Source organism: Arachis ipaensis, chromosome B7 (genome assembly GCF_059453495.1).
Source record: "Arachis ipaensis isolate K30076 ecotype BB chromosome B7, ASM5945349v1, whole genome shotgun sequence".
NCBI classification, from domain to species: Eukaryota; Viridiplantae; Streptophyta; class Magnoliopsida; order Fabales; family Fabaceae; genus Arachis; species Arachis ipaensis.
This window is the reverse complement of record NC_142442.1, coordinates 13569415-13579167: the sequence shown is the minus strand read 5'-3', so window position 1 is coordinate 13579167 and position 9753 is coordinate 13569415. Positions and strand designations below refer to the sequence as shown.

Below are 9753 nucleotides of genomic sequence, written 5' to 3'. Positions count from 1 at the left end.
GAGTTTTACTTGATATGGATATTCTGACCGTGAATAAATACGAAAAGAGACATGTAAATGATAAATTTAAAGGCAAATTCTCTGGTATGGACTAGAACAAACATCCATACGTATGGATCCGCTGTGGCATGGAGCATGTTGCGACTCCTGGCTTCGTTCTTCTGTGGACTGCGCACTTAAAAGCCTGGCAGCGCAGGTTGTAGCAGATGGTTATCAGAGTGTATCGGCTGTTTACATTAAGAAAGTTAATGTGAGTGTGCGATTATGGGATTTTTGGGAAGTGGGCTGAAATTGTTTGGGTTTCTTAATTGTTTGGACTTATTTAGGGTTCATGGGATTTTTCTGTTTCTTATAACAGTCAAAGGAGAACGAAATGGAAGTTGAAGGAAAAAAAAAGAAGGCTGACAAAAAAAAAAGCTGACCAAAAAAAAGGGAAAAAAAGGCAAATGCCTTGGAAGGAGGAGCAATACGTGGAACGGAGGTTCAGAGACGGCATGCGGCATGCGGAAGGGAGCTTTGGAGGTGGCAATGGATACCGTGCTTGAACTGCAATAGCACGTGATGGTCCAGGCAAAGATCGAAATGGAAAATAGGATGGATATGAAGTTTTGGATGGAAGAGAATTAAAGGAGATTGCCGGCGAAGCATGGCAGTGAATGGAGGCGTCATTCTTCATCCTCTGCGATAGAACTTCTTGCGGAGGTGATACCAGCGGAGAGACCTTCTCGAGCCAGTTCAGCCGCATCATATTTTGATCCAGAATCGATGATCAATTGGAAGAAGGAGCTATCATGTTCAGCTTGTGGCAGTCATGGAAGCACAACTCTTGGCGTGAGTTTTTTGTGATAGAAACGATGGGAAAGGGTTTTGGGTCAGGGGGTTGGGATTAGGATTCGGGTAGGGTTTTTTGGGCTTAGCCCAAGACAAAAAAATTATTTTCACTAATATGTTAGAATAATTTAAAATTTAATTTAAAATAAATAAATAAAGCACTGCAGTATAAACAACTGAACTGGTAATTATTTTCTCTAATAAAATATTTTTATACCTAAATTAAAAAAAATTATGAATTTTTTTATTCAAAAGCGGGGCTTTTTAGCCCAAAAAAAAAACAGAAGCTCAAAAACTACAAAGTGGACACTGAGCGGGGTATAGCAACCCCTCTGCAATCGTCAGACAAAAGGTTTCTTATCTCTGTAGGTGGTGTCTCTATGAAGTGATATCCTGGATCAGTTTTCAAACTCTTCTTTGCAAGCCAATCAACTACTATGTTTCCTTCTCTTAAAATGTGCTTGAATTTCATTTTCCATTGCCTTTTCACCCAATTATTTATCTTTCTAATCACTGAATTTGGGTGTTTATTTCTATCTTCTCGGATCATGATCTCATATACAGTTTTGGAGTCTGTCTCAACTATAACTTTTCTTAATCCCAACTCCCATGTGGTAGTTAACGCATAATATATATTCCTCAAATCTCTGCCTGGAAAGTAGTACAGTTACCTAGATTTGCTATAAAACCAGCCACCCATCTCCCCAATTCATTTCTCACCATACCCCCACATCCTGCTTGTCCTGGGTTCCCTCTCGAGGCCCCATCCGTATTCACTTTAACCCAATTTTTCATTGGAGGTTTCCACGCCACTTGCACTTCAATTCTTTTCCTCTCCTGTGTGAAAATTGCTTCCTTCGGGAACGTTGTTTCAATCTCATTTACTAGATTAAGTATTATGTTTTTCGCTTCATTCGGTCTCTTGAACTGGGGATAAAAAATCTCTTTATTCTGCCAGCGCCATATTTGCCAACAAGTCACCATGAAGAGGGTTATCCATGAGTCTTCAGGGTCGCGGCCCAGTTTGGATGTGAGGTTCCATCTCAACCACAACTCGAAGGGAGCTCTAAAAAAATTTTGTATATGATGTGGACTTATTAAGTGCATCCAGGTACGAGAAGCAACTGGGCAATCTCTTAGCACATGGATCTGGGATTCTGGCACTCCTTTGCATCTGTGGCACTCAGCACTCGTCCCTAGAATCCTGCTTCACCTTTCGGAGGTCATCAACTTGTGAAAGGTAAGCCACACGAACACTTTTATTTTCTGTGGACCTTTTCATTTCCAAACAATATCCCATAGACGATTTTGGACACTCCAACTATTTGTTAGAGCGTTATAAGCACTTGCTATAGTGAATTGTCCGTACTGTGTAAGGTTTCATAATGCCTTATCCTCTCCTAGATCTTCATTTGGTGGATGTATAGCTTGAATATGATTAATGGTTTCTTCAGGTAGGTGTCTATGGAGCCAATTCATATTCCATTCTCCTGTCTGATTTGTAGCCTCTATTACTACCATGTCTAGATTTGTCACATCCCACATTTTTGTTAGACTTTTCCATAAAGTTGAATCTGTGGACTTGCATATTAGACTTTTTTGTAAATCCTGCCCTCTGCCATACTTATTGTACAAAACTTGTTCCCAGAGCGACTCTTTTTCGTTAACCATTCTCCAAAGAATTTTTAATAAGAATGCTTCATTCATTTTGCTCAGATGTCTGAATCCTAGCCCTCCATTTTTCTTCGGAGTGCATATCAGGTCCCAACTCGCTGCATGAAATTTCTTCGTTTTTGGCTTGTCACCCCAAATAAAATTTTGTTGTAGTCTTTCCACCTCTTTTCAGATGCCTCTAGGGATTTGTGTGTGCATAATGTCAAAATTCAGTATTGGGCTTATCACTGCTTGGGAGAGGGTGATTCTACCTGCAAGAGAAAGGCAATTTGTCTTCCATCCCCCCAACTTAGCTTTAACTCTATCAATTGTTCCTTTAAAATTGTCATTGCGCTTCTTATTATTAGTAATCATTGCCCCTAGGTATTTACCAAGGTTTGGCGCTTCTTTGTATCCACATCTGCTGATTATATTCATCTTTGTGCCTTGATCCACCCTTCTTGAGAAAATAATAGAAGTTTTTTTCGGGCTAACTTTGAAACCCGAGGCTTCTTCAAACCTTCTGAGTAATTGTAGAATCCCTTCAATTTGGTTCTCCGATGCTTCTGCGAATAACAACAAGTCATCAGCAAAAAGAAGGTGAGAGATGTTTGGTCGTTCTCTTCCAGCCTTCATAGGTATCCAGCTATCCTTCTCAACCTCTTCTTCTATAATTTGCGAAAGCTTGTCCATAGCAATAACAAAAAGGTAGGGGGACAAAGGGTCCCCCTGTCTTATTCCCCTAGTTGGGTCAGTTGCTCTGTTTTGGTTCCATTCCAAAGAATTTTGAAAGAAACTGATTTCACACAAGCCATGATAAGTTGTCTGAAAGTACTGTCTATTCCAAATTCTTCTAGGCATTTGTCAATGAAACTCCATTTCAGACTGTCATGTGCTTTTTCAAAATCAATTTTCACTGCCATAAATTGTTTCCTCCCCTTTATTTTTTTCATGCTCAGCATCATCTCCTTTGCAATTATAATATTATCATGAATGACTCTTCCTGCTACAAAACTAGATTGGTTGGGGGCAATTCGGTTGTGTAAAGTGGGCTTGAGCTTGGATACAAGTATCTTAGAGATGCATTTGTAGACAACATTGCATAACGCAATGGGTCTAAAGTGGGAAATAAATTCAAGATATTTTGATTTAGGTATCAGAACAATAAGTGTTTGGTTGATTTCTGCTATTTGCTTAGGATTCCTCCACACTTTACCAATATACTCACACAAAGACTCCTGAATCATACTCCAGTTCTCCTTAAAGAAGAAGGCAGGGTACCCATCTTTCCTCGGCGCTTTCAAGGAGCCTATACTGAAAAGAGCTTCTTTTATATCCTTCGGAGTGGGGGGGGGGATCCGAAAACTGTTCCTCATTTCTTCATTTATTGGGGGATATGTAGTCTCTGAGTTGAGGTCATGACTCTCTAGCTTATCTTCCCAGTACAGCTCCTTGTAATAATTGATCGCCATGTCCCTTAATTCTTCCTGCTCCTCACACCATACTCCATCCCTATTACGTAGTTTGAGAATTTTGTTCTTTCTCCTCCTTATGGCTGTTTTGGTATGATAGTATCGGGTATTACGATCACCATCTATAATCCCCCTTTGCCTGGACTTTTGCAACGATAGGAGCTCCTCCTGATCAAAGATCTATTCTAACTCCTGAGATAATTCCTTTTCGAGGTCTTCCAAAAAAGGATTTTTTTCGCAAGAGTAAGATCTTTGTATGCCATTAATTCTGTTTAAGAGTCTTCTTTTCCTTCTAAAGATATTTCCAAACACCTCCACATTCCATTTTTTTAGTTTAATGGGCAGGGTATTCAGGGCATGTAGGATAGGAACATGTTTTTCTCAGGTAGTATTCAAGAATTCATTAAAATTGGAATGTGTTTTCCACATTACCTCAAAACGGAATGGCTTTTCTCCAATATCTACACGGGCAAGTCTCAAATTAGCAAGGAGATGATGGTGATCTAAGTTCACCCTTGGCAGGATATCAATTCTAGCATCTGAGAACTCCCTTTTTCACTCTGCGTTCGCTAATCCTCTATCAAGCCTTTTGAAAACTCTTTCCAAACCACTTCTTTGGCCTCCTTTCTAAGTGAATTTTGAGCCAACAGATCCCAAATCTACTGATTTGCAGCTACTGATCCAGTTACTAAAGTGGCGGCAAGCATGCTAATCGACTCTTGCTCCCCCTTTCTTTTCGCTCTCCTCTGCTATATCATTAAAATCCCCCAAAAACATCCAGGCATCTTCAGTGTTGTCAGCAATGCATTTCAACTTTTTCCAAAGATTTTTCTTTATTCCTTCTTGTGGTCTCGCATATACTGCAGTGAGCTTCCAGGGCATATTATCCTGGTATTTGATGTCCATGTGTATGTATTGTTGATGAGTCTCCAAGAACATGATATTTAGAGAAGGGTGGTTCCAAAGGATTCAAATCCCTCCCAAAATCCTACTGCCTCTTCTAAGAAAGAGAACTTGAAGTCGATTTCTCTTATCACTTCCTGAGCCTTATTTTCGCTGCATTTAGTCTCAAACAAGAGGGCCGAATTAGGTTTATACTGTCTCTTTAGTTCCTTGAGTATGCGAATTGTTGCCTTATTCGCAACACTCCTTATATTTCAAGCAAGGATGATCATAATAGCCAAAAGATTAGGAGAGATAGGAAAATATCCAAAAGATCTACCCAACTAAAGTGGGGGGGGGGTTAGGAAAGCCTCCCCAATTAGACATTCATGCCCTCCACTTGTTGTGGAGGCTCTTCCTCATTCATCTAATTTTCCATTTCAACTTCATTTTTATACTGCATGATGAGCGGATAATTTATACGCTTTTTGGCATTGTTTTTAGTATGTTTTTAGTAGAATCTAGTTACTTTTAGGGATGTTTTCATTAGTTTTTATGTTAAATTCACATTTCTGGACTTTACTATGAGTTTGTGTATTTTTCTGTGATTTCAGGTATTTTCTGGCTGAAATTGAGGGACTTGAGCAAAAATCAGATTCAGAGTTAGAAGAAGGACTGCTCATGCTGTTGGATTCTGACCTCCCTGCACTCAAAGTGGATTTTCTGAAGTTACAGAACTCAAAATGGCGCGCTTTCAATTGCGTTGGAAAGTAGACATCTAGGGCTTTCCAGAAATATATAATAGTTCATACTTTGACCGAGTTTAGATGACGTAAAAGGGCGTTGAATGCCAGTTCTACGCTGTTGTCTGGAGTTAAACGCCAGAAACACGTCACAAACCAGAGTTGAACGCCAGAAATACGTTACAACCTGGCGTTCAACTCCAGAAAGAGCCTCTGCACGTGTAACATTCAAGCTCAGCCCAAGCACACACCAAGTGGGTCCCGGAAGTGGATTTATGCATCAATTACTTACTTCTGTAAACCCTAGTAACTAGTTTAGTATAAATAGGACTTTTTACTATTGTATTTGACATCTTTGGACGTCTGGTTCTTAGATCATGGGGGCTGGCCATTCGGCCATGCCTGTACCTTTCACTTATGTATTTTCAAACGGTAGAGTTTCTACACTCCATAGATTAAGGTGTGGAGCTCTGCTGTTCCTCATGAATTAATGCAAAGTACTACTATTTTTCTATTCAATTCAACTTATTCCGCTTCTAAGATATTCATTCGCACTTCAACATGAATATGATGAACGTGACAATCATCATCATTCCCCCACGAACGCGTGCCTGACAACCACTTCCGTTCTACCTTCGATTGAATGATTATCTCTTGGATCTCTTAATCAGAATCTTCGTGGTATAAGCTAGATTGATGGCGGCATTCATGAGAATCCGGAAAGTCTAAACCTTGTCTGTGGTATTCCAAGTAGGATTCTGGGATTGAATGACTGTGACGAACTTCAAACTCGCGAGTGCTGGGCGTAATGACAGACGCAAAAGGAGGGTGAATCCTATTCCAGTATGATCGAGAACCTCAGATGATTAGCCGTGCTGTGACAGAGCATTTGGACCATTTTCACAAGAGGATAGGATGCAGCCATTGACCACGGTGATGCCTCCAGACGATTAGCCATGCAGTGACAGCGCATCGGACCATTTTCCAGAGAGGATTAAAAGTAGCCATTGACAACGGTGATGTCCTTACATAAAGCCAGCCATGGAAATGAGTAAGACTGATTGGATGAAGACAGCGGGAAAGCAGAAGTTCAGAGGGACGGAAGCATCTCTATACCTTTATCTGAAATTCTCACCAATGATATACATAAGTATTTCTATCTTTAGTTTCTGTTTATTTATTAGTATTTTCGAAAACTCCATAACTATTTTATATCCGCCTGACTGAGATTTACAAGGTGACCATAGCTTGCTTCATACCAACAATCTCCGTGGGATCGACCCTTACTCACGTAAGGTTTTATTACTTGGACGACCCAGTGCACTTGCTGGTTAGTTGTATCGAAGTTGTGAATGAAAAATGATTTATTAAGACGTGCGTACAGAGTTTTTGGCGCCGTTGCCTGAGATCACAATTTCATGCACCAAGTTTTTGGCGCTGTTGCCGGGGATTGTTTGAGTTTGGACAACTGACGGTTCATCTTGTTGCTCAGATTAGGTAATTTTCTTTTTGTTTTATTTTCAAAAAAAAATTTTCAAAAATCTTTCAAAAAAATTTTTTTTTTCTCATCTGTTTTCGAAAATTATTCTAAAATTTTTTAAGAATGAATTCTAGTGTTTCATGAAACATGTTGAAGCCTGACTGGCTGTAAAGCCATGTCTAAATTCATTTGGATTGGGGCTTCAAACCCAACATTATCAAGATCAAGCTAGTTGTTGCTAATCCACCTGCTGCTGTTCCATATCCAAAAGATTTACATGCTAAAGCTTGACTGGCTATTACGCCATGTCTAACCCTCAAATTGGAGCTTTAGAATAAGAGTGCAAGATTCCTGAAATTCATATTAAAAATTTTGGAATCCTTATTTTTCTTTTTCACACTTATTTTCGAAAAATATAAAATAAAAATACAAAAAAAATTAATAAAATCATAAAAATTAAAAAAAAATATTTCATGTTTCTTGTTTGAGTCTTGAGTCAATTTTTAAGTTTGGTGTCAATTGCATGTTCATCTTGCATTTTTCGAAAAAAAAAAATCATGCATTCATGGTGTTCTTCATGATCTTCAAGTTGTTCTTGGTAAGTCTTCTTGTTTGATCTTGATGTTTTCTTGTTTTGTGTCTTTTCTTATTTTTCATGTGCATTTTTGTATTCATAGTGTCTGAACATGAAAGATTTCTAAGTTTGGTGTCTTGCATGTTTTCTTTGCATATAAAATTTTTAAAAATAAGTTCTTGATGTTCATCATGATCTTCAAAGTGTTCTTGGTGTTCATCTTGACATTCATAGCATTCTTGCATGCATTCATTGTTTTGATACAAAATTTTTATGCATTGCATCATTTTCATGTTTTTCCCTCTCATCATTAAAAATTCAAAAATAAAAAAAATATATCTTTCCCTTTTTTCTCTCTTAAAATTTCAAAAATTTGAGTTGACTTTTTCAAAACTTTTTAAAATTTAGTTGTTTCTCATGAGTCAAATCAAATTTTCAATTTAAAAATCTTATCTTTTTCAAAAATCAAATCTTTTTCATTTTTCTTAATTATTTTCGAAAATTTTAAAAATATTTTTCAAAAATATTTTTTTTCTTATCTTTATCACATAATTTTTGAAAATAACATCATCAATTAATGTTTTGATTCAAAAATTTCAAGTTTGTTACTTACTTGTTAAGAAAGATTCAAACTTTAAGTTCTAGAATCATATCTTGTGATTTCTTGTGAATCAAATCATTAATTGTGATTTTAAAAATCAAATCTTTTTCAAAAACTAATTTCAATCATATCTTTTCAAAAATATCTTCTTATCTTATCTTTTCTAAAAATTTGATTTTAAGATATATTTTCTAACTTCTTATCTTCTTATCTTTTCAAAATTTGATTTTCAAAATTTGTTTCAACTAACTAACTAACTTTTTGTTTGTTTCTTATCTTTTTCAAAACTACCTAACTAACTCTCTCTCTCTAATTTTCGAAAATATCTCCCTCTTTTTCAAAAATTCTTTTTAATTAACTAATTATTTTAATTTTTGATTTTAATTTTCGAAAATTACTAACATTTTTCAAAAATAATTTTCGAAAATCACTAACTCTTTTTCAAAAATAATTTTCGAAAATTCTCTCTCTCTCTCATCTCCTTCTATTTATTTATTTATTTACTAACATCTCTTCCTCACTCACCAAAAATCCGAACTCTCTCCCTCTCTCTGAGTTCAGACTTTCTCTTCTTCTTTTCTTCTACTCACATAAGGGAACCTCTATACTTGGGTAAAAAGGATCCCTATTATTATTATTTTTCTGTTCCCTCTTTTTCATATGAGCAGGAGCAAGGACAAGAATATTCTTGTTGAAGCATATCCAGAACCTGAAAGGACTCTGAAGAGGAAACTAAGAGAAGCTAAATTACAACAATCCAGCAAGCACCTTTCAGAAATTTTCGAACAGGAAGAGGAGATGGCAGCCGAAAATAATAATAATGCAAGGAGGATGCTTGGTGACTTTACTGCACCTAATTCCAATTTACATGGAAGAAGCATCTCCATCCCTACCATTGGAGCAAACAATTTTGAGCTGAAACCTCAATTAGTTTCTCTGATGCAGCAGAACTGCAAGTTTCATGGACTTCCATCTGAAGATCCTTTTCAGTTCTTAACTGAATTTTTGCAGATCTGTGATACTGTTAAGACTAATGGAGTAGATCCTGAAGTCTACAGGCTCATGCTTTTCCCCTTTGCTGTAAGAGACAGAGCTAGAGTGTGGTTGGATTCTCAACCCAAAGATAGCCTGAACTCTTGGGATAAGCTGGTCACGGCTTTCTTAGCCAAGTTCTTTCCTCCTCAAAAGCTTAGTAAGCTTAGAGTGGATGTTCAAACCTTCAGACAGAAAGAAGGTGAATCCCTCTATGAAGCTTGGGAGAGATACAAGCAACTGACCAAAAAGTATCCTTCTGACATGCTTTCAGAATGGACCATCCTGGATATATTCTATGATGGTCTGTCTGAATTAGCTAAGATGTCATTGGATACTTCTGCAGGTGGATCTATTCACCTAAAGAAAATGCCTGCAGAAGCTCAAGAACTCATTGACATGGTTGCTAATAACCAGTTCATGTACACCTCTGAGAGGAATCCTGTGAGTAATGGGACGCCTCAGAAGAAGGGAGTTCTTGAAAT

General features: G+C 37.5%; 1 non-coding gene across 1 annotated transcript; it reads right to left on the bottom strand.

The window, feature by feature from the left end:
• Positions 1-9430: 9430 nt before the first annotated feature.
• Positions 9431-9538, bottom strand: LOC148550376 (small nucleolar RNA R71). Its single transcript, XR_015893732.1, has one exon. It is a non-coding gene; the product is annotated as a small nucleolar RNA R71 (small nucleolar RNA).
• Between the last annotated feature and the right edge of the window lie 215 nt (positions 9539-9753).